The 26,648-nt window shown below is 30.6% G+C and overlaps 1 protein-coding gene across 5 annotated transcripts in view; it reads right to left on the bottom strand.

The window, feature by feature from the left end:
• The window catches only part of LOC105203493 (zinc finger and BTB domain-containing protein 14), a 62,974-nt gene extending 37,377 nt beyond the window's left edge, over positions 1-25,597 (bottom strand). Inside the window, exons 1-2 of one of the 5 annotated variants that reach the window (XM_039456295.1) lie at positions 24,737-25,597; positions 4,935-5,073 (exon numbers count right to left, since the gene is read on the bottom strand). The gene's annotated coding sequence lies outside the window, so the exon portion shown is untranslated. The other 4 variants (XM_039456297.1, XM_039456293.1, XM_039456294.1 and 1 more) reach the window with 4 other exon arrangements.
• Positions 25,598-26,648: the final 1,051 nt, after the last annotated feature.

Here is a 26,648-nt window from a genome sequence, read left to right as displayed (position 1 = left end):
AAATATAATAACTATATATATTACCAATTAATTTTGTTGCTGTTATTTTAATTAATATACAGGTATAAAACAAGAAAATTTGAACAAGAAGGCAAATTTAAGACCATTTTGCCCTACTTACTGGACAGTACGATACCAATCTTTGCATTCAATTTGTGAAAACTACAACACTTTGAGAGAATTTTTTAGAGATTATTCTTCATCTGATACATCCGACGCGGCTGCAAAAGCAAATGGTTTTTTAAAAAACATAGACTCGTTTGATTTTTTTTTGTTTACAATATCTCTTTTACAAAAAGTTTTCGGTCATTTAGATGCGACCAATACTGCTATACAAAAAAAACAATTTTATTTTGGAAATGTAAAATTATTAATTCAAACTTTACGTGATACTATAAAAAGTTTTAGAAATCAGTTTGAAGAATTTTGAAAAGTAGTTAATGAGAAAAAGATTATATTCGAAATTGATTCGCCCAAACTAAAACGCAAGAAAAAAATACCAAAAAAATTCGACGAATCTCAAAATAATTTGAAAGATTATTATACAAATGTTGAAAATAAGTATAAGAGACTATATTATGAAATAACCGATAACATTGTTAATTGTTTGGAAAGAAGATTTGATACAGAAATAAATATGTTTTTAATGAAAGCAGAAAAATTTGTTTTGGGAGATGATGAATTTCAACGTGATATCTTAGAGCATTTTGGTTCGGATGTTGATTGCGAACGATTAATTTTGCATCGTAATATGTTGTATGACATTATACAAAAAAGAAAACCAAGTTTAAACGGTGAATCAATGACGAGTTTTGCTGATGTAGTTCGTTTGCTATAGCAGGAACGACATATAGCAGATTTGCTGCCAGAGTTAGTCAAGTTTATAAAATTAATTTTAATAATTCCTGTAACTACATGTACAGCCGAACGTTCATTTCCTTCTTTAAAAAAATTACTTACTTATTTACAAAATACTATGACACAATACCGGTTAAATTCTTTAAGTATTTTGCATGTGCATATGGAAGAAACAATGAAATTAGATTTAAATGCTATTGCTGACGAATTTATTAATCAAAACAAAATTCGACAAACTTTTACTTATAAATTATTTTACGATAATAATATAAATTATTAAACTTTTTTTTCCTTTTGTGCAATAAATATTATGTTTGTACATTTTCTATTCTCTGCACACCAAAAAATATTTTGTTTTTGCGTTAAAATCATTCCTTGCTCCAATTTTTATATAAAACTTTTAACATACTTGAGTATTATTTTAACATAATGTAATTATGTTATTTGAATATTTTCCGTTGAATTTTCATTTAACATTTTTTAGAGTAAAAATAACATAATTTTTATGTAAATGACCAAATAATATACGATGTGATTTTAAAATGTGATTTTAAAATGTATGTACAATCTCAAAGAAATGAATAATACGAGTATGTACGTGTTTACTATTATAAATGTTAATTTTACTGAAAAAATATACTTCTACAATTTGTTTCCGCATTATGTCAGTGTTATATTTTTCTTGTGTTAATTTGTTACATAATATTTGTGTTATTTTTTAACATATTCATCTTGAGTTCAATTAACAGAAAAATTTCGATGGACCGTTTGGGACATGTGAAATATGTTAAATTTAACACAAACTTTTTTTATTGTGTGGTCCTTTCAGTACATAATTTGCATATTTATGTACAACTTCTACCGGCCTCGTCCCACCCGTCCCCCGGTAATGTAAAAATTAACAAAAAGATCATTACTTGAAATGCTTTCGCTTTGCCCTCACAACATTTTTTCCAAGTCGGCGCCTATGATAAAGAGAAAATATTGCAAGATATACGCATATGTAAGGATATATGTACATATAATTGTTCCGTATGTAGACTGCAGTATTGAAAATTTATAATAGGGGAAATCGAAGCTAATTGACATTTCAGATAGCATAAAACTTTGCAACAATATTACAACAATGCCTCATATACAAACCTGATGTATTATAACACTAGTAAAATAAATTTTTAAGACTTCCGGAATGTATTAATATTCTTTAATATGAGTAAATAAAATTAAGTAACGTGTTAATTACTAATGAGAGTAAAGTTTTTTGCTAGTCATATACTATTTTATGTATTAAATACAATTTTTATTCATAAAATAATTGAAATAAAGCAGATGGGCAATCGAGGTTAGTTAACTCCGAGATTAACCCATAGAGGAGAAAAAGGTGTTATGGCTACTGTCGACAACATGGTTACCTTTGTTGTCTCCGTCCCAATCAGCACACAATATTTTTTAAATGTTTTTTTAATATTTATTTAATATTAATTTTTCATTGTACAATTCATTATAACAAAAATATTTATTAAACATTTATTAAATATTTATTTAACATTAAATATTTAAAATAATGATTTAGAGAAAACATTTATTTAATAATTATTTAATATTTATTTAACATTTGTTTAACATTAATTAAATATAATAAAACATTAATTAAAATAATGATTTGGGGAAATATTTATTTAACATTTATTTAATGTTCATTTAACGTTTATTTAATATTTATTTTACATTAATTTTTTATTTGAAAAAACATTTTTTAAAAACATTAATATAACATTTATTCAACATTAATTTAATATTTATTTTACATTAATTTTTCAATTAAAAAAACATTTTTTAAAAACATTAATTTAACATTCATTTAACATTAATTTAATATTTATTTCACATTAATTTTTCAATTAAAGAAACATTTTTTAAAAACATTAATTTAACATTTATTCAACATTAATTTAATATTTATTTCACATTAATTTTTCATTTGAAAAAACATTTTTAAAAAACATTAATTTAATATTTATTTAACTTTAATTTAATATTTATTTCACGTTAATTTTTCATTTAAAAAACATTTTTTTAAAAACATTAATTTAACATTTATTGAATATTAATTTAATATTTATTTTATTTTTTTTAAATAAACGTTTTTTAAATAATTCATGTAAAAATAAATACTTAAACAATATTAAATAAACGGTTTTTAAACGTTTATTTAATATTGTTTAAGTATTTTTTTTATGAATTATTTAATTAAACAAATAATTTTAGTAAGCATTTTTTAAATGTTTATTTAATATTTATTTAATGTTTATTGAATATTAATTTTTTTACTTATTTTTCATCTCTATAAAAATATCTTTATTTATTATTTATTTAACATTTAAGCTATTTATTTTTCAATTATTATTGATTTTAAAATTCGTTTAAAAAATGTTTCAATAACATCTATGAAAATCAGTAAAAAATTAACTTAATTATATATATTTATATAAATAATATACTTTAATTATATATATTTTGTCTTTTCGATAACATATATTGACCAGATCTATCAGTGATGCACATGTATTAGCACAAAATGTTTATAGATCATCACGAGGGATCAGTTTCGCAGCGATCAAGCAACGTTCACCGAGGTCGCGACTTGGATGGATGACCGCGTGGAAATTACCGAAAATAAATTCTTAAGATAAAACCTGAATATTAAAAAAGGATTTGTTTAATGTAAAAAAGGGCGTAAATCCATTAATTTTTACGTTTTCGAAAAATTTTTTTATTGCAAAAGTTTTTAAAATATTTTTTTTTTTTTTAATAGTGTTTTGCTCATTTATGTTTCGTTTAAAAAAATGTTTTTTTAACGTTTAATAAACGTTTTCTTTAAATGTTTAAAAAATGTTTTTATAATATTTAAAAAACTTTTTTTTAACGTTAAAATAAACATTTTTTAAATGAAAAAAAGGACACTTAACCCATTATTTTCAATGTTTTTATAAATGTTTTTAAAAATGTTTTTAAAAACATTTTTTAAATATTGTGAGCCGATTGGATTTATTAAGTGACGTATTCTAACAATTGCTTATGGAGTTATTCATTTAGTAGTCCGCCGTTTTTTAGTGATGCTAATATGACAATGCATAATAAGTGACAATTGTTATAAGGCATTTTTACTTTTGAGCACTTCTAAACTTTTTCAAGGTACACCTTTCATCTTTAATTACTTATACTTCCTCATTATTCTTATATTTGATTGTATTATCACACGAATGTACATACACTTGAGTGTTTCTTTTGTTATTTACCTTTTTATTCAGCTATACACATTTCGAATTATACAAAGTTAAAACAATAACATGGAATTTTATTAATATGGCTTTTTAAGCAAAATTTTTATATCGAAATATTTCTTCGATAAATCGATTGTCATTCTAAAGAGCGGTATTTAGAAACATTAGAGACATCATTTTATGCTTGTTGTTTCATGTTAAACAGGGATAAAATGATATTTCTAACTAAATTTTTAATGGTATTTTCAAAGTTTCTGAACGGAAAATTCTAAATCAGAAAAATTTTAAACAATAGAAAATTAAAAATAATAATTTTGTAACAAGATACTGTATTTCTTTTAACCTAATATTTAAACTAATTTTTTAAAATTATTTTTATAGATAGCCGTATTACAATAACTTTTTTTCTGCCATCAATTATGCAGGGCATTAGATTTTTATAAATCACGTACTAAATAATAAATATCTCTTACTTTGAGCATAGAATCTGTCAAACAACACTTTGACAAATGTAATCGTTTTAATAGAAAATATTAATTATAAATAAAATTATTTAATGAAATAAAAATAAGTGCCATATTACCCTCTTCTCCTCTACGTAAAGTTAGGCGCAATCATACTAACTTGTAAACATATAGTTTAGTATATACTGGGTGTCTGACAATTAATGATAAATCTCTCGCATGTAGATAGAATGAACCAAACTGAATCGAAAAATTCTGTACCACTTTGCGATAGTTAACAAATTATAAATTAATAAAAATTCCGAATTATTTAATAATTTCCGCCCACCGTCAAATCCAAGCGTGTAATCAAGATTGCCAACCGCAGGATGGGGTGTTTACTGCTTGTTGTAGGGAGCGGCAACAGCTACGCAGAAACGACGTAACGCTAGGCCCGCTCTGGGGAAAGTCGGTTTGGTCCATTCCATCTGCATGCAAGATATTTATCATTAAGTATCAGATATCAGATATCAGATGTACAGAGTGTTGCGTTCACATACATGTCGGTCTAACTGGTTGCCTATTCGTACAAGCGTGTATGGTGGTACACAACTGCGTACGCTTTGGCACGTCGGCAATATCTTACCAACATAGATGACATCTTAATTTTATCTTATCAATAGAATTCAATTTACGTTAATGTATCTAAAAAATAAAAACCATAACATTCTGACTATCGATAATATGTCTTTGTATTTTCTTTTAATCCTTAAGCAGACGCACCGTGGCACCAAGTGCCACAAAATTGTTTTCTTGAAAAATCATTGGTAATGCAGTTCTTTCTTCTATTACCGACCTTTTGTATTCCTCATTCAACATCTCAATAAATCCCATAAAATAGCATTGTTGTCGCACGTTTTCTATCAAGTAATTAACCTTTTATCCGTTTCGAAAACATTAAGATACGTTTTATGGCTCGCACTTCAAAATGTACGTAAAATCTCGTTTGTATAAATAATTGCATTAATACGAATTCATTCCCTACATTTTAATTTGTTTTTACTCGCATTACTGTTTAATATCTCTTTTCCCTGCTAATTTTGAATAAATTAGGTTACATTAGGTTGTGTTACATATAAACAGCCCAGACAAAATAAATGGAAACTATGTTCGAGACAGCCTAGACAAATCTTTCCCTTTTCCTGTCATAAGTTTCAAAAATATTCTAAATCGACAGTAAGTACTTGAATACATACATAAAGAAAAACAATTTTGATTATTTATAATTATTTTTATATTTTTAAGAGTTTTAAAAAGTTTGTTTTAAATCATTATCTAGTGACAACAGTTATTATTTTTCTACGTTTGATTTTAATAGATGTGTCTTTATTTTTAATTTTTAAGTTATGTCAAACCGAATTAATTTCATGAGAGCCCCGAGCTATTAACCTATTGACCCCGGTATTAGAGTAAAATAATCACGTTGCTGCATATTCTTATTTTGGTTATTATAAAATAAAATATAGTCAACAGGATCGTGGTAAGCGTTAACAAAATGTTAATATTTTTCACAAATCTTTTTGTTGATTATATAGAATTATAAATTCTTTTCCATAATTAAAGTATAGATAATAACGTAAGATAGAATTAATGAAAAACAAAAAGACGCAAAGACAAAAGAAAAACTCAAACCAAACGAAGTGAAAGGAAAAAAATGGTGCAGAAAGGAAAAAAATGAAAGATGCAAAAAAGTCATCAAAAAGTGAGGATAAAAAGGTCAGAAAAAGGGGGTAATCACTTTTGAATTCTGGTGTACAACCTATTAGAAGTTCGTTAAATTTCCTAAAGTCTATTGAATTCCTTAAAATCCAATGAAACCCGATATAATCTGATGATTTGTTTTTTTTTAGAGAGCTCTCTTAGCAATCGTAATGAATTCCAATAAATTTCAACAAAATCTAATGAAGTCCGTAGTCCAGTGTACACCTATTTTTTAAATGATTACCTCCTTGGGACAGGAGCAAAAAGTATTTAAATGAACTTTTTTCAAATAATACAGGCCGAGTAACGAGCAAAGGTTTGAGTGTGATAATAAATATTTCTCAAAGTAAGACTCGAACATCGCGTTTTAATTTTAACTACGAAAAACAAATATGGTTTTAACGCTCTCGTACTTAACCTGTTCTTGCGAGGCAGGAAAGAATCAGTCTTAAATTTTCCGATGTTGACTTTTTACATATAATTTTATTATATGATACTCGTAATGATGTTTTAGATATTGATTCAGTTACTAATTTATATTCGGGAACGTCCCAGTTGCGCACGAAATAAATCGGACACAACAAGTTGAATGAAACGGACACAGTGACAATCAGACACAGTGGGAAACGGACACACGGTGATTGCAATTGGACACGATGACAATCGGATACAGTCAGAAACAGATACAGTGACAATCGAACACAGTAAGAAACGGACACACGGTGGTAACAATCGGACACAGTAAACAACGGGCACAGTGATAATTGGACACTGCAAGAAACAGACACCCGGTGGTAACAACCCACACAACACAAGGATATCCTTTGGGCGTCCCATGAACGTCGCGGTTCGACATGTCTTAACGTCCAGTGACATACCAATTGTACCTTTTAGACGTCTAGGAGACGTTCTTTGGACGTACAATGTGCCACCTTCCGGCGCCAAATAAACGTCATTAAAACGTCTCGGTAGGATATAAAAAGGATTTTTATGGACGTTGTTTGGACATTATTTTATATTGCGCGATTAGGATTTAATAAAAAATGATATTTGTTAATAAAAGTAGTATTAACCCTGCCGAAAATGTACAATTAGAACCGATTAAAAAAAAAAATAATCCAAATTGATCGGGATTTCTGCATTGCACAAAAATACGGTGGTAAGACAGATTGAAAATAAGATCGGAATCCAGAAAGATTTATTAAAACAGAATACATTAATGTAAAACGTAATAAATGTTTAAGTTTACAAAAAAATATTTCTTGTATCTTTTTCGTTAAAAAAAATTAAAAAAAGATTAAATTTGAATTAAATATTTAATTTTTGTACAAGATTGAATAACATAACAAATTGTTATTTACATATAAAAATTATAAAAGTTTATGTGAAACAGCATTCCATACACACGTCACATTTGAAAAGAATGAGAGCAAGTATTCGTCTCGAGGCTACAACAAGAAGCTCCTAAAAATCTCACTGAAGTTATGAGCTAGAGAGTCGGCCGCGATGGCGCCTAGATATAACGCCTGTGGCCGCATTCGACTCACGAGAAAATCCCCCGCGGCGTGGCCGCCTAGTGGTGGTGCCAGCACTCACTTGTTAAATCCATTTCAACCCGAAATTACAGGATTTCATAAATTATAATTAAATCGAATTTTAATGTGTACATGTACGAGGTGTGTTCAAAAAGTATCGCGAATTTTGAATTTTCGCGGGTTACGTATATTCGAATTTCGATCTTTTTGTGGCGTTATGTTGGTACTCATGTCTCTCACTTATGCCGACAAGCTCGGCCATTTTGAATGTTCACTTAATTGTTGACAGCTGCTTTGCTTGCACGTGTTTTGGATCGTCTTCGATTTTTACCTATTCAAAAAAATGGATCAAAGAACCTGTATCAAATTTTGTGTGAAAAACGAAATTAAGTGCGCGGATGCATTCCGAATGTTGACTGTGGCATACGGAGAAGCTACCTTAGACCGAAGCAACGTTTATCGGTGGTACAAAATGTTCTCAGAAGGCCGAGAAGATGTGAACGACGAAGAGCGTGCCGGACGCCCGAGCACTTCAACAACAGACGAAAAAATTAATGAAGTGGAGAAAATGGTATTGGCCAATCGTCGAATCACCGTTAGAGAAGTTGCTGAGGACCTAAACATATCGATTGGCTCGTGCCATTCGATTTTTATCAATGATTTGGGCATGAGACGGGTCGCCGCGAAATTCGTACCAAACGCCCCTGCTCACACATCGTTGCTTGTGCGCGACTTTTTGGCCAAAAACAACACACTAATGATGCCGCAGCCACCGTATTCCCCAGATCTGGCCCCCTGTGACTTTTTCTTGTTCCCTAAACTGAAGAGGCCCATGAAAGGACGACGTTACGCTACGCTTGACGAGATAAAGACGGCATCGAAGGAGGAGCTGAACAAGATAAAAAAAAATGATTTTTTGAAGTGCTTCGAAGATTGGAAAAACCGTTGGCACAAGTGTATAATATCTCATGGGGATTACTTTGAAGGGGACAAAATAGATATTCATGAATAAATAAATAATTTTTGAAAAAACACAAAATTCGCGATACTTTTTGAACACACCTCGTATTTGATTCACATAATTATGTAAACAGATATAATTTTGTAAATCAAATATATATACCTTGCTGCTAGATGTATAATTACTTTCTTTATATTTTAAGTTTACGTTCCAAAACGTTTTTTCCGAGAAAAATTTTACTTGATATAATATACGTTATTATTTATTTATATTTTGAGTAGAATTTTCCTCACAAATAAAATGGCCATTAAATAGCATATTAAATTAATTGTTATAGTATTATACATATGTATTAAATATTATATAATTTAAATATTATATATAATAAAATATTAAATATTAATGAATAATATATTTTATTAAAAAGCTATATATTATAAACTAGAGAGATATTCGACCGATACATGTACCTAACATACAAATTCAAATAAGAAGGCCTATTCGGTCATAGCTAGATCTTAGTGCTTTATATACAGGGTGATTCAGAACGACCCATGTGTCCCTGTAAAGACGTGTTCTTGAATAAATTCTGAGACGATTTTTCCTGTACGAAAAATTTGTCCGACACTTACTTTTTGAATAATAAGAGGATAAAGTTAGCGAATCACGGGCCGTGTACACATGGTAGACAAAGGCGGCGCAACTCACCGTCCGACGCGGGCGCTTATCTGTGTCGGACGGTGAGTTGCGCCGCCTTTGTCTACCATGTGTACACGGCCCGTGATTCGCTAACTCTATCCTCTTATTATTCAAAAAGTAAGTGTCGGACAAATTTTTCGTACAGGAAAAATCGTCTCAGAATTTATTCAAGAACACGTCTTTACAGGGACATATGGGTCGTTCTGAATCACCCTGTATACGTGTGATTTTACATACTTTCTCAGACTCAACCAAACTACGCGCCGTTACTTTCGGTCATATAACACAGTTATGATCGAATAAGAGTTAGTAATATCACTTTTATTAAATTAAAATTAATTTAATAATACTTGATGCTTACTAGCATCTATATTAACCCTTCCCCCCCCTGAAAAACTGTAAAGAATTTATTGCGAAAAATATCACCTCAGCTATATATTTTATATTAAAGCTTATCGTATTATCAAAATTTATAGTTTATGTTTATATATGGTTAAATATATCTTTTGTATTAAATATTTTTTAACACAAAAAATTATCTTTATAACTTTATAATTTATAAAATTCTTGTGTTATAATAATAATGATAATGATGATAATAATAAAAATACTAACTTCGTTGACATATATGTATATAGCGAACCTTTTCGGAACGTACAACCGATATCCTCTGAACATTTAATGGACGTCCTTAGAACATCTTCGAAATGTCTTTTTTAATATAACGAACAGTCGCAATTTTCAAATGCATATTTATTACGTATGTCAGGAACATGTTTAATATACATAATATGTTAGATATCACGAATCATCCCAAATATGTCCTGCGGACGTCCTACAGACGTCATACTGCAGTTACGATAAACCAGGATGTCTTTCGAACGTCCGTAGAACGTCCTATAAACGTATGAGATAGTGGGATATTACAAGGACTTTTGTGGACATGTATTGGACGTCCGGGGACGTCCATGTGTTGTGTGAGAATTGAATACAGTGACAATCGAACATAGAAAGAATCGGACACAGTAAAAAACGGATACAGTTGCAACTTCTACACTAAACAATTTTTGATTTAAAACTTGGATTTGGGTTGGAGAAATAAATATATTTCCTAACTTAACCCAACCCTTCCCCTTTCAAGCATTTACTTTCCGAACGATAATTTAATAAATATTATATATTCACTTATCACTGAAATCAATTTCAATGTGTCCAATTGTCACTGTATTCGTTTCTTTCTGTATCCGATTGTTACCACGGTGTGTTCGTTTCTTACTGTGTCCGATTGTCACTGTGTCTGATTGTCACTATGTCCGATTGTTACCACCATGTGTCCATTTTTTACTGTGTCCAATTATCACTATGTCTGTTTCTTACTGTGTCCAATTGTCACTATGTCCAATTGTTATCACCGTGTGTCCGTTTCTTACTGTGTCCAATTGTTACTGTGTCCGTTTCTTATTGTGTCCGATTGTCACTGTGTTTGTTTCTTACTGTATCCGATTGTCACTGTGTCCGATTGCAATCACCGTGTGTCTGTTTCCTACTGTGTCCGATTATCACTGTGTCCGTTTCATTCAACTTGCTGTGTCCGATTTATTCTATGCGCAACTAGGACTCATTTATTTATTCACTTATTTATTTATTTATTATTGTAAAAAATTGTAATTTGCGATGATGAGTAAACATTTTGCTATTTATCATTACTTGTGAAATAATGCGTTAAGCTAATCAAATGTTAGCAAATAAACAGCTGAAGAAAACTTAATAAATCGAAACGTTCTGTCGATGAACACTATTATTATGATAAAAATATTTAATACAACTACAACTTAACCTTCAATTACAACTTTTATTCGTTACTCGGCCTGTATTATTTGCAAAGCTGTTTTAAACATATGATTGAACACTCTTATTATTATTATAAATGAATAGAGAGAATGCATCTTAAAATTCAGCAGGAATTAAGATAAAAAAAAGGTGTGCTTAAGTTAGCTAAAAGAATAGAGAGAAAGCGCAAGAAGAGAGAACGTATAAGTGAGAATAATAAGAATTTCAACGATAACTATAATTACGTAGATTAAAATAAATCTTAAATCGTTAGGTAAGATCAACACAATAAACGCAATCCCTGAGAGAGTATAAACAAGATTTTTTAAATCACGCTGTGTTTATAAACAATACCTTTCTTTTATATTATAATAAAGATAAAAATTAATTTTTGTAAAATTAAAAAAGTAACATGTATCTAATTCAATATTTAAACGTTTTTAATTCAGGGTAAAAAAAATCGTAAAATATAACCTTTAAAATGGTCCCTCAAATTAAAATATCCACATAAAGAAGTATATGTAAAAGAAAACGTGGTATTATAGGTCGTGTAGACATAGTGAACAACCGCATTATCTTCATTACTAGGTTACGAACTGCTAATAATTACTTACAAAATTATTTATTTATTTCCCTGCCATTATTTAATAGTGTTAACGTGCTAATACACAATAGCTGACAAAAAGCATTTTTACTTTTGAGCATTTCGAAATTTTTCAAGAATCAAGAATATTTAATAACATACTTCCTGATTGTTTTTAAACTTAAGCTTATTATTATACGAATGTATATACATTCATGTGTTTTTCATGAATTTATTTAACTTTTTATTCAACTATACACATTTTGATCCATACAACACAGAATATTACAGCAATGTTGCAAATTGCAATGCAATATTGTGGAGACGTTATAGAAACATTGCAATGTTGAATGTTGAAGTGTAAATGTTTTTTCAATATTGGATCTATGTTGATTTTTTTACATTAATTGTTAATGTTGCTGTAACACTGAAACAACATTGAACAAATTATAATCGATATTTTTTTTTAATTTTGTAAAAAATAAACAAAAATAGAAAGTTGTGTAAATCCAAAAACATAAATGTTACGATGTACGAAATAGGTCCCTGGATAAAAAAAACTTTAATTTGCATCTCAATACCTAATTAATATTTTTTTAAAATGCTTAAATGTTTTAAACAAAAAATTTTTTTAATTAAATTTAATTATTGTGTCATATTGATTTTTTTTTAATTGTATTCTTATTTATACAAATGACAAAAAAGTTATTCTAGATGTTATTCCGCATTTGTGAAAATTATTATAGTAAAAAACAATAATTTTCCATATACATTTATATAAATATTGTAGTTTAATAATATGTTTTATTTTTTGATAACGTAGTATATATATATATATATTGACACGATCTATCTATCAGTGATACTATACAGGTATAAACACAAAGTGTTCACAGATCATCGTTAGGAATCAATTTGCAAAAGTCGCAGAGATCCAGCAACGTTTACGCGGTTATGACTTGGATGGATGACCGCTTGGCCGAAAAAAATTCTCTGAAAGAGAAATTTTTTTTCATTGCAAAACATGTTTGTTAAAATACTACGAAAATTGTTTTGCATTGAGATGATGGGATGTAACCATATTAATATTTACATGAATATTTCAAAAAAATTTTTTTATTCGTTGAATAGATATTGAATTGAATCAAAATTGAATATTGAATCAATGTTGAAATTAATGTCTACATTGATTCAAAGGACATTAGACATTGCTGCAATGTCTCATCAGTATTGTATCAATATTTCGCAATGTTGCTGCAATTAATATTCGCAATCGTGCGATTCAATATTGTTGAGATATCGATACAATATTAGTGTGATGTATGGGTGAGTTATGTAAAATTAAACAACAAATGATATAATATAAAATAAACATACGTTAAAGAGGGATAAAATGCATTCGTATGCATCCACGCTATGCAAATCTTCTCCCTACAATTCACATGATACGTATGTACATACTATACTCAAGCAGAACAACGAGTCATAATAACGTCAAATTGACGTTAAAATGTATCGTGATTTATCACAAAATGACTTAATAATCATTTTGCAATCATTTTGACGTTATTTTGACGTTGTGATGGCTTTTTGTTTTGCTTGAAATAAATTTATAGTATTGAGAATAGGAAGATTACGTGTAAATGTATATATTTTATAATACTTTGTTTCTATAATTAAAAGTTTGCTTTACAAATTGTCTTTTTGGCAGGTTATCCGTGATTTATCTCAAAAAAATCAGTATTTATTTTTATCTATGACTACGTTCACACGGTTTGATTTACGCCGAAGTTATAACATCGATGTTATGATACTGGTTGATCACAATCTTTCCATTCTTCAGAAGAATACATATGATTGTGGCCAGTAGCATAATATCGATGTTATAACTTTGACGTAAATCGGATCGTGTAAACATAGTATATCTTAAATTTTGATATGCAACAATTTATTAAATTATATGACGAAATCTTGCACAAAAATAATATTTTGCAATTGTAAGTGTATTTATAAAAATAGATGTGAAAGTATTGACCTTTTATAAAATATTGATAACCGTTTGCGCATTAATTTTAAAATAATATTTCGGCAAAACTATAATACATGTTAATTTATCTTATTGTGGTGTATTTGCAAAATTAAATTAAGAAAAAAATTGCTTAATAACTGAAAAAAATATTTTATTTAGTATTATGTATAAAACATTTAGAAATATAATTAATCTACATATATACATGTACAAAAATGCATAATTATTTCTAAATTATAATGTAAAAATATTGCAGTATAAAATATTATTTTATACATTCAGTATAGTAACATTTTAATTAATAACATTTTAAATAAAACATAAAACACGTTTTTAAAATAATTACAAAATATTTATATTTCAAACTTAGATTTGTCTAAATGTGACAAGTATTATTTAAAATTTTTATTTTGACAAAATTCCTGCGTTTTTATGTATCATTTTAGTGCAATTATTGCAAAATTTTTGTTAATTTATGATGTCATTATTGTGCAATATTTGCACAATGGTTTTATCGAGGAAACTTCCTGGTTATATTGTAGCTTTTTCTAACAATTTATTTTAAAAATTAGATTTTATTTATAGTTTATTCATTATCTTACATCCTTTGTACCTTTATGTGCGGTAATCGACCCTTTCCTTTCTTTTCTTATTTGTTTTTGTATATTACGGGTTTTAAAGTTATATTATTACTTATTAATCGTTATTAAAAAATATATATAATTTTGTAACAAAATATTATGCGTTTAACAAAATCAAATTTTTAAACTTATTTTTGTAGTGGCTCATATTACCACTTCTGTTCTTTTTTGACCCGTTACCCACATGTAGTGTCGTCACATTTTTATAAATCGCATTCTAAGTAAAAAAAATTACATTATTTGGAATCTAGAATCCATTAAATAACATTTTGATGAATATTATCGCTAAGTTTCAATATAAAATACTAATAATTTACAAAATTATTAAATAAAATGTAAATAATCCATGATGCCACTTTTTCCGCTAAACATGTCTTTTTAGATACTAAAAACTAAAACTCTCCCTAAACAAGTCAAAACGAAGCCTAACTTTGTAAATTTTTTTATGGAAAAACGGAAAGAAATATAGAAAAATCATGTTTATTTTATTGTAAAGATTATAAAAAAATTATAAAAAAATATTTATTCTATAAAAAGATAATATAAAATGCAGTTGTTAAAGTTTTAAGAATCATGGTTTTTTAAATCATTTACGATGACTACTGCTATTCTCACAGTACTCATCAGAAAGTAAAATCATATGAGTTTTATAAAGTTGAAACATATATTGAGTGTTCGACATAGTTTTTCCGAAATATTGTTTAAATAAAATGACAGTTAAGTCAAATTCAAGTCGTACTGGTTTTTCATTATAAATTTTACTTGTTTTTTGGCTGTAATAAAAAACTACGCGTTGTAAAAAAAGTTTATGTCAAGTATTAGTTTTTAGTATTTAAAAAAACATGTGTTTTATAAATCGATTGAATTGTCTTCAAAACATCGCGTTTTGAAAATATAAATTGAAACGACGGACATCATTATATGTGATTTTTTTAATAACATTTAAATTTCAAACAGGGAAAAATATGATATAAAGATCAAATAAAAAAAAGTCTTTACAATAGAACCCTTCTCTTTTTGTGTGTTCTGTTCAAGAAATAATTGATTGTGAATGGTCATTTTTCTGCGGTCAGTTTACTGCGTAATTTTATGCACGTAAGAACTGATTTTTAAAGTGCGCGAGTTTTGAACACATTTAAGAACACATAAAGAAATATTAGACACAACATTTAAAAATTTGGAAGTACTCTTTAGAATAACAATTTAAGGGATAACACCACTCTAGAATTTTCAAAAAATTGATTCTTTTTACTTAAAATATGCTTTAGAGTCTTAGAAATAAGATATAAATGGTTTTATAGAGAAGAAAAGTTTCTAAAACCCTATAAAAGGGATTTTGCCAGTACACCTGCTAAAAAACTAAAAATATCTGATGATGCGAGTGACGTAAACATTAATCCTACGTACAATTATTGCATATTAAACTTAACAACTGTTTTGTTAGCTATTTCAGAGATTGTTGTGTGTAAAACGTGCAAGTCAAGAGTGAAATTCACCGAGAATGGTATATGCGTAGTCTAGATTTTAAAATCGTCATTTTTTGTAAAAATTGTGATGAAACCTACATTAATAGCTGCCCATTGATTGATAAGGGATATGAAATAAATCGCAGAATCATTCTTTCTATGCGATTATTGGGTATTGGGTTGAATTTTTGTGTGGAGGCCAACGAGGCCGCATCAAGTTTTCGAAGCGCTCGCTTACTGATGCTGCAAAAGAGGCTGGACTTACAATTACATTGACTAGACAAGAAGAAAAGGAGGAAATTTTTAACATAGAAGGCCAAATGTATGATGCATCGCAGACTAAAGGTAAATTGAAAATTTCTTTCTCCGAACACTAATCAAATTTTAAATGTGTTTTTCTCAAAACTGCATTTTTCAAATTGGGCGGACTCATAACTTTAACAGATTTCATGAAATTACTTGAAATTTTAACTGTAGCTTCAGGATAACATTCCCAGAAAAAGTACATACAAATTTTTAATTTTATTGCAAACTTTTTATTTTACAAACAATTTTTCACGCAATTTTTTCCCTAAAAACGAAATTCTTTCTTTAGACTCGCACCATTTTTAGAAAAAACAGAATTTTAAAATTTCCGTACGTACTTCTCTAGCTAATCATATCTAGATTTTAAAATTTTTTGGTTTTTTGTTCTAGGTCAAAAATTGTAGGAGGAATTGATCCGCCTGTGCGATGCTTTTCAAAAATGATATCTGCGGTTACGGAGCTCTAGTGCCGCCATTTTTTACTTTAAAATTAAAAAAAAAATTTTATACACTTAAATATATGACTAATATATAAGTAAAGCCCTTAATTTCAATGTGCCTGTTTTATTTATATGTTCTTAAAAAAAATTATCAAAATTCAGCTTTTTTTACGTGCTCTAGAGTGGTGTTACCCCTTAAAGAAATTGTGAATAAAGTTCAAATTCCAGACTTTTTTACATTTTTTCCTGACTTTTATAAGTTTTCCCTGACCGATTTAAATTTCCATAATTTTTCCTGACTTTTTAAAATCTTTAACAACCTTAAAATGTAAAGAAAAAGTGCGATTAAATAGACAATGAGGCTGCATAGATGTGTAATTAAATAATAAGGTAAACACTGTAAACAAAGTTTACTTCTTGACAAAAAGCTGAAGATAGAAACAAAAGTGAGAGAGAACAGATATCCGAGTAAAGAATAGAAAAGTAAAGGTAGAAGACTAGGATTAGGTTGTTAAAAATAGATATGTTAGTGAGAAAATAGAGGAGAAGGTAGTATTATAAGCTATATAGATACTATGAACACTTATAATTCCAATATTAACAAATTGTTAATAATTACTTATGAAATTGCTAATAACTGCTTATTTGTTTAGTAGCCTGCTGTTTTGGGGTCTAGACCAGGTTGTCAAAGTATAGCATCTTTAATCTGGATAGACTAAACATTAGTATTTACAGCTTACACTGAATAAAACGAAAATAGTTTGTAATGAATCTAGCCTCTCTTCAGTCAAGACCGTACTGCATGATGAAGAACCGCTCTTCAACCCTGTTGACACAGAACGATACGGATCTAGACCAAAAAATTGATATAAACTCTTGGTGAAGGATAACAGCCAGCACCAGTACTAAACTAAAGCACAAAGCAATGGATTCTGGACCGGTTTACACTTACAATTAGATTATCTCAAGCGGAGCTGTAACAGCAAAATAGTTGGGATACTGCAATATAAAAAAGCAGGGAAATCCACTACATTATAAAGCTCCCAAGAAAGTCATACGTAATGTCCTTTAGTAACAAGCCTTGATTAAATCACGTAACCCCAGTGACCAAGATTTCGAGGCGAGAAATGTTAAGTCAGCTACCGGCCATGGGATAACCAATCCTCGTGTAGAAAAAAATACTACTGGTTCGGGAACAACTACAAAGAAAATGCAACTCAGAAACTTCTAGTTAGCACATGGAATGTGAAAGGGTTAGACTCACGTTGGCAAACTATCTCTAATAGAAATGGAATTTACGAAATATAACATTAAAATTGCTTAGTGAAGATCATTTCAAGACCTATAATGGTAACTATATCTACTTTTCTGCAGAAGCAAACAGCAAGAATTGAAGAACAAAGGTGGTCATTTTAATAGTACAGAAATCAGTTGTCGAGTTCAGTGCTATTAGCGACCGTATAGTACTCTTTAGATTGGATGGCAAACCATATATACAAAAAGAAATACCAGAACAAACTAGATTTGTTAAAAGGAGAGACACAAGAGAATATCTCCTAAATATACGACAATAGAGAAGTTAAGAGAACAATATCCCGCTGTATATTTGCTTTACAGACTATCATAAAGCCTTTGATAAAGTCAAATAACATTGCCTATGGTGAATATTGAGACATGGGAATGCTATGTCACATCATGAAACTCATAAGCGAGTTATACTACCGTACTGTTGGATCGGTCAGAGTACTTGATACCACGTCAAGAGAATTTCACTTAAAACTAGGCATAAAGCAACATATACAGGGTATATAAAAAGTGTGGAAACCCCTAAATATTTCCGTTTCTTTGCATTATACAAGAAAATGTTTTAGGCAAAAGTTGTAGAGTTTCAAAAGATCTATTTACTGACCTTATAAGTTTGACCTTGGATGGCATCGCCAAGGTCACATCAAAATCACATTAACTTTTTTAAATGAAATACTCTATTTTTGATTCCAATATCTAATAGCTGGTGTCAAGACCTTTCCAAAATCCTACAAAAAAGTACTTTCCGAGTTGTGAGGCTTGAAAGCTACAGTGTACTGTAACTTTCAAACGTCACAACTCAAAAGTGTTTAACAAAAATAAACTCATTTATAATGTTTTGGAAAGTCCTCAAAATCGACTATAAGAAAATGCAATAAAAGATATAATGTTAGAGTATCGGTAATTCCCTAATTAAAGGGTATTTGTACTTCTCTAACATTCTACATTTTTTATTGCATTTTCTTGTAGTCGATTTCTAGAGCTTTCCAAAACAATATAAATAAGTTTATTTTCATTAAGGACTTTCCAAGTTATAACGCTTAAAAGTTACAGTACACTGTAGCTTTCAAGCTTCACAACTCGCAAAGTATTCAACGAAAATAAACTTTCTTGTATGGTTTTGGAAAGGACACTAGCTATTAGTGTACCTACCTTAGATATCATTGATATTGAACACTGGTTTAATAGAAGAGAAGATAAAACAAAGATGTGACCTCACTAAATTGGCAGTAAGAAAACTAACGAAGATTAGTAAAAAAACCACCAAATTTCAAAAAAACCAAAAATGGCTGGAGACTGGTCAACTATTTGGTATTCTCAATATTAACATATAGAAATAAGTCATGGACGATAAGATAATCGGAAAAGAGAAAAATAGAAGCCACCAAAATGTTTTGTTGGAGAATTTCATGAACCGCCAATCACAAATAATTCAATATTAAAAAAGCTTCAAATAGAGAGAAGACTCTCTAGTAAAATACAATTACAACAGCTAAAAGATTTTGAGAAGAGAATATTGCAAGGTAAAGCACGATTCACTCAGATAATGAAAATTTGCGAGATTAATTCACGATCTTATTGAACTGATAGAGAACAGAGCCTTGTGGAGGCAGTTCGTACATGATGTCACGATGATTGTTATGTTCCGCATAAGAGTCAAGACAGAAGAGAGAAAGCCTACCGCTATGAAGTAGCACTAATATGTTAATACAATAGCTAACAATTGTTACAAGGCATTTTTACTTGTGAGCATTTCAAAACTTCAAGATTTTAACATTTAATTACACATCCTATCTCATTATTTTTAAACTTGAGCATGTTATCACACGAATGTATGTATGCACACTCAAATTTTATTTTTACATTTAATTTTTTACTCGGCTAAGGTAAATATTCTAGTGGCCAGACATAGCCGTCTAATAAAGAAATAATTATTATTAAATATTCATAAATATAAATCTTACAGTATTTTTTAAAAATCATTAGTATGTTTGCATAATTGTTCTAACATTTAGAATCACTGTGTAATATTTATTTAAATAATAATTGATAAAGCTGATATATGTTACATGAAATATGATTGATTTTAATCCTTAATCTTTAATCCTTTTTTACTAAGAGCAAATATTTGTAAAACAGAAAAAAAATCTTTTTAAATAACTTTTGAAAGAAATTTTAAGAAATTTTAATTAAAAATGATCTTTTGAGTACTATATTCTACGTGCTTTATTAATTTAATTTAATTTTATAAATTTTAATATCTGATTAATTACTTGTACTAACTAAACTTAGGACAGTTCCAATGTCCGTCCACGTGTTTGACACTTTGAACTTATAATAATAAAAATTATATTATTAATGATCAACATTCATTATACTGTTGTACTATTAATTCATTTAAGAGATCTCAAGTGTTTTCCATTAATGTATGTAACCATTCAATAATTATTCCTTTGTTGATAATTTAATAAATGATTAATATTTACAGTGTCAATTTTATAGTATTAAATAATTATTACCACTGAAAGTTATTTTATCTTTCTGACAATTGCATATAATATTTTTAAAACAAAGAAGAAAAGTACGAAGAGAATTAAAAATAGAAAATCAAAAAAGAAAATAAAAAGTTAAAAACAGAAAGAACGTAAAAAAAATCACAGAGAAACAAAATTAAAGAAATTTTGCAGTATTATACATTATTATTTAACTAATTAGTATTTTATTCATTCTTAAAAAAAATTTTATCATTGTTTTAATTTACTTTTATACATTTCTAATATCAGTAAAAACTGATTGTTATATTGCGGTTAGACATTGGGACAAATTGTGTCCGGATATTGTTCGAACATCGGTACATATACATGTACGAAACTGTTTACGAATATTTAATAAACAACAAATTGACAATCATTCCTTTTTTTTATTTCTTTTATTTAAAATCCTCCTATGTATACAAGAATATAAAAAAAGTATTATTTTGATAAAAAAAATTGTGTTTTTAATGACTAGCTCTTAATGTCCGACTACTAGGATATTTATCTTACATATATTTCGAGTTATGCAAAGTTAATCATAGCACTTTATTAATGAAAATATAGAATGCCGATCATATGGGCACTATCGAAATTTTCATATTCGAAATATTTATTTGATAAATCAATATAACTTTAGAGAATTGCGTTCGGAAACATTAAAGATATCTTATCATCGTTATTTACCGAATGTTAAACAAGAATAAAATGCACTCGGATGCACCTGAATGATATTTTTGTATGCAGCCCTATTAATCTATAATTTTCGCGATACATAGCAACCAAACAACGAGTTATAGTAATATCAAAATGACAATAAAATGATTCGTGATTGATTAAAAATAAACTTAATAATAATTTGGCAGCCATTTTGACGTCATTTTGATGTCGTGATAACTATTTGTTTTGCTTGAGATAGATTTGTAATATCGATAATAGGATTATGTGGAAATGTGTATTGATTTTGTAATATTTTATTATTTTCTGTAATTAAAATTTATTCTAAAGTCTTTATTCTAAAGTTTATTTTGTAAAATTATCTTTTTAATAGTTTGTTTATAATCTATCTTTTAATTGAAGTAAGTCAACATTTACCTCTATCTTAAAACTTCGTGGTTATATTTTTGTGGTGATCCATATTACTCCCTTCCCTCCTTCTTCTTCCTCGACCCATTATGCACTGTTATCACGATTCTTATAAATCATGTCCTAAATAATATTATTTTTATGTTAAAAAGAGGCAAGTAAGCCCGAAACGTTCAGCGTTTTTGTGTATATACTAAGTAACAATTATATTTCCATTTATTGACACCTTATTTGCTTTTGCTCTTATTTGACCTATTGATAACTTTATAGTATTTTATAACTTTGAGTTCAAACTCTATTAAACAATACTTTAATAAATACATACTGTTATACTTATACTGAAGATGATCCAAAATTGAAGATTGAAACGTCTATTGTACTAATAATTGCTTGTCAATATGTGTATTAATTATGCACACGAATATCTAGTGTTGGCTTTCACGGCATTGATTTATGTTTTGATTTACGTCTTCAGAGCCTTCTATTTAATTTTAATTAATAAATACAGTCGTTAAGTTTTAATATAGGAGATATGGATTGACAAAAAGGGGTGCCCACAATACCATCTTCTCCTCTATTATAAGGAAATAGAGATATATGTTTGAGTATGATTAAATGTAGCAAATTAAAATAACAGATATAAGGAAAGAATAGAAAGATTAATTAATCAACAAGTTAAAATATGGATGTGTGTGGTTAATGTATAATGTAAACGGTCTCTTTAACTATGTACGCTGAGGAATAAACTCTATTCTATTACATATAAGGAAGAAAGTTGATAAACTCGCTAACTAAAACAATTAACAGTGCGCGTATGGCGCGACGTGCAAAAGATTTTCGAAAGATTCGCAAACTGAAGAATTCAGAGAATAAAATCACAGCATCAAAATATTTTCTAGCGCATGTATATTATGATTGAGGTTTCCGATCAAGCGTAACTCATAACGTAAGAAAATTTTCGGACCTATTACGGCGGATAGTAATCAATTGTACATACACATACTCGCGCGTGCGCGCGTTACGCACACATACGGAATATCTATATCGCTCTTAGTAATATATTTGCGATCGTTACATTGTAAGTAAAATAATCTCATTGTCGGTAACCGCGCAATGAAGCAACGGAATGGCGCAGTTCGGTGTAGTTTGGCGCACTTTTAATTGTTCCGCAAAATTATTCCAATCCGGCGCATGACCCAGCGATAAATGATAATGGAATCGACATCGAATCGACATCAAAATGATGATTTCGACATTGATTCGACATCGAAATCATCATTTTAATGTCGATTCGACGTTGATTCCATTATCATTTCTCGCTGAGGATGACATTCATCGATGTGTTATTGCGCGTCTCATACTCGACCGCGTGTCATGATGCTTATTTGCCGTTCGAACATTAAATTCTACAATCAGCTCTAAGCGATTAGGAACCGTTTTTGCGCAATCTCACTGCAAGACGAGATTTTCTCTCTCTCTTTCTCTTTCTCTTTCACACACACACACACACACACACACACACACACACACACACACACACATACACACACACGCTCGCGCGCGCGCACGCACGCACATGCACGCACACAAACACATACTTCTCTTCTCCCCCCGGTTGTTGTTTTTCTCTAAAATGAAATTAATTCAATTTTTTGTACGAACATTCGAATCCCTCCATCAAGTCGCTTTTACTTATCGGATTGAGAATTTACATGCGGACGGATAATCAATTAACCCTGAATATTACTTATTGTTAATAAACTCATAAAAGCATATTGCGCGTGTAAAGAAATCTCAAAAGAGAGATTCTCTAGAGACAGCAAGATCGCGCGATTCTCCCGCGTTCTTCGGTGTATACGTACGCGTGCCGCATGCGTGTACGTGTATACGGCTGCGCTAACAACAAGGAATAGTCATGCGCAGACGTGAACCTTCGCGTTGCCTCGATCCATAATTTTGTTGGTGGAACCTCTCCCCTCGCCTCCCACGCACTTCCAAGAGATTCCCGTCCCCCGTACTAGGAATAATCCAAACGCGCCCTTTTTCCCTCTATTTTTTCTTGTGATTATGGGCAACGCAACCAAAGAAATTTACAAATGCGAAATGGACATAAACTCCGCGAAATTAATCGACATAATTTTGAGACTAAAATCTAAGTTTGGAAACATTCCGTGGCTACTGAATAGAAGTCGGCAAGATTACTTAGGGACAACCAACATTGCTGACAGTTCAATTTTGTTAGTCATCAAGATAAGATACACGCGTCAATAGGAAAAAATGTAAAACGAAGAAGAGAGCGTTGCAAGGAGACGCGAGAAAATCACGTGCGGATATACACACGGTCGTTTTTGGCATAGATATACATTTGGCACAACCTTACGGCGATTCTCACGGTAAATTCGTGTCAAGAAACGTCATCTTGACGGTAACGAACCGCGAGACACCCTTAAACAATACAAATCGTTCTTCCGAGCGATCGAGCTCGCGAAACAGATGTAAAGCGCAGTAATGACAGATGATCTGGGAATCACTTGATTAATCGAAAGGAAATAAAAGGTATGACGAACAAAAACAATAAAGTAAACAAATTTAGCTCCTGTTTGCTTAAATATAAAGCGCATTGATAGCGTGTCACTCACGTGTGGCTTACGTATACGCGTGGATACGTGCAACGAGGAAGAGGCGAATGAGGAATTGGAGGAGCGGGAGGAGGAGGGAGCGGACAACGGCGGAAAAAGCGACGACGAAGCTCGCACGTGATCGCCGTATCCCAGGAATGCGCGAGTCCAAGCGCGAAACCATCAACGGCGTGAAAAACGGAGTCGTGCTTGCCATCGCGTCAGTGCCACGATGCTTACTCTCTTCGAGCTCTATTAATATCCTCGCCGTCGACGTCGTGCCTCCGGAACGTGCTCCGGTGGCAGAGGCGGGAGAGGGAAATCTGATGGGGGAAGCGAGAGAGGCGAAGAATGACCTTACCTCTCTCCACACCACACGCCCCCGATCGTCGCGATTTCCTCTTGATCGTCGAGAAACGCGCGCAAGAAACAGCGTCGTAGTGACAGCCACCCCTGATACCTGCCACCTTTGACGTAAAATCTTCAATTTTACTCTAAATGGACGATGGTCGCAAAAAATCTTCTCCGTTCCTTGATTTATAAGCCTCTGTTATTAGCTGGCACGGTTGGATGAATTGAGATTCCTCAGATGTAACGTATATGCACTTGTTAGAGAAGCAATATTCGGTATATCGTGGGAGAGGCTTTGCAAGGGGCACGGCACAATCGACAGCGTAACGCGACGTGCTGAGACTCCCTCGACCAAATCGCGACTGATATCATTTCCAGTGGGGGACTGTAGGGTCGGCAGCCAGAACCCCACCAGGGGGTCTTCGTGCAACCCCCACGCGGCGTCGTAATAGTAGTCGTGTACATCGTCAACATTACCGCCGCTGCCATCGTCATCATCATCATCATCGTCGTCGTCGTCGTCACCGTCGTTTTCGTCGTCGTCATCGTCATCATTGTCATCGTCGTTGTCATTGTGTGTGGTACGTCAGTTTCTCAAAACCCCCTGTGCACGCGCACGCATTTATGCACACGCGCAAATACATAGCGTACATACCACGGGGAGAGCGTCGTCTCTTTTCTCTCTGTCTCTCTGTCTTTCCCCCTTCCTTCTCTTTCTCTCCCTTTCCCCCTCAAGTTTTCCCTCTTTTTCTCCCCTTCAACCGAGCTCCGATTTCACGTCGTTTGTCTTTGTCCCTCCGAATTAGATAGTCTCTCTGTGTACGTCTCATTCTCACCCGCTACGACACTCTTCCCCCCTTGTATGGGCCCCCTTCGCTTCGCTTCACGTCACGGGTACCTTACCAACGCCCGACGCGTCGCGACGCGGCGTACCCAGCGATTTCATCCACCAAATTCTTGATTTGGTAAGGAGTTTTGCCTTTCGTCAGGCTAAAACAAAGTTCTTTCTTTACAAGATCGACTTTTTAGACTTAAGTTTATGTTCTTTTTTCTTTTATGCCGTATGCGGCAGAGGTCACATTCTAGAGATAATTGTAATCTATACTCCAATATGCGATATTGAGATAGTTATCAACATTTCCACGCAATACCATTAAATGTAGGGGTGGCACAAACTGAAGGACACGAGGCGCGTGGACTTCAGGATACATAAATACCTCTACATGCAGGGTGTGCCTCACGTTAGTAAGGCGTTAACTTTTGCTTACATTGCTAACAGAACAAATCATTATTGCAAATATTATATTCTTCACGTTATATATCTTCGTAACTATAATAAGACTCAAATTAAAATTTTATCAACGTAAAATCTAAAATAAGCAATAAGAATAGTTTGATATGCATAACACAGTTAAATAAAAGTCTAACAACCATAGAGTGAGATATATATATATATATATATATATATATATATATATATATATATATATTTGATAATATTTCTTATTTCTTTGATTTTATACATTTTCTAGTTCTTGAAACGCTGTTACTATCGGTGTTAAAATACAGTTCTAAATTGAACCAGTAATATAACTGATAATCAATTTAATAATACTAATGTTAATAAGCACCTTTTATAAATATAAGTGTTAATAATTATTAGTACGCGCTTTAGTAAAGGTTTACAATCAAATATCTTTTTACTTCTTAACTCCTCATATTATAAATCAATCTATTTTTACGCTAAAAACATAAAAAAAAAAAAAAATTGAGACATCGCTAGAGTCAAAATAGGAGCAAGCTCTTCAGTTAGAATGAAAGTAATGTCGTATTTTCAGTTTAAAATTGTAGCAAACTTATTCATATTTAAAAACAGCTTCAATCAATGATGTAATGGATGCTGTTTCGTATAACCTTTTGCC

Source organism: Solenopsis invicta, chromosome 12, assembly GCF_016802725.1.
Source record: "Solenopsis invicta isolate M01_SB chromosome 12, UNIL_Sinv_3.0, whole genome shotgun sequence".
NCBI lineage: Eukaryota > Metazoa > Arthropoda > Insecta > Hymenoptera > Formicidae > Solenopsis > Solenopsis invicta.
Note: the sequence above shows the minus strand (reverse complement) of the source record. Positions and strands in the feature narration are given on the sequence as shown.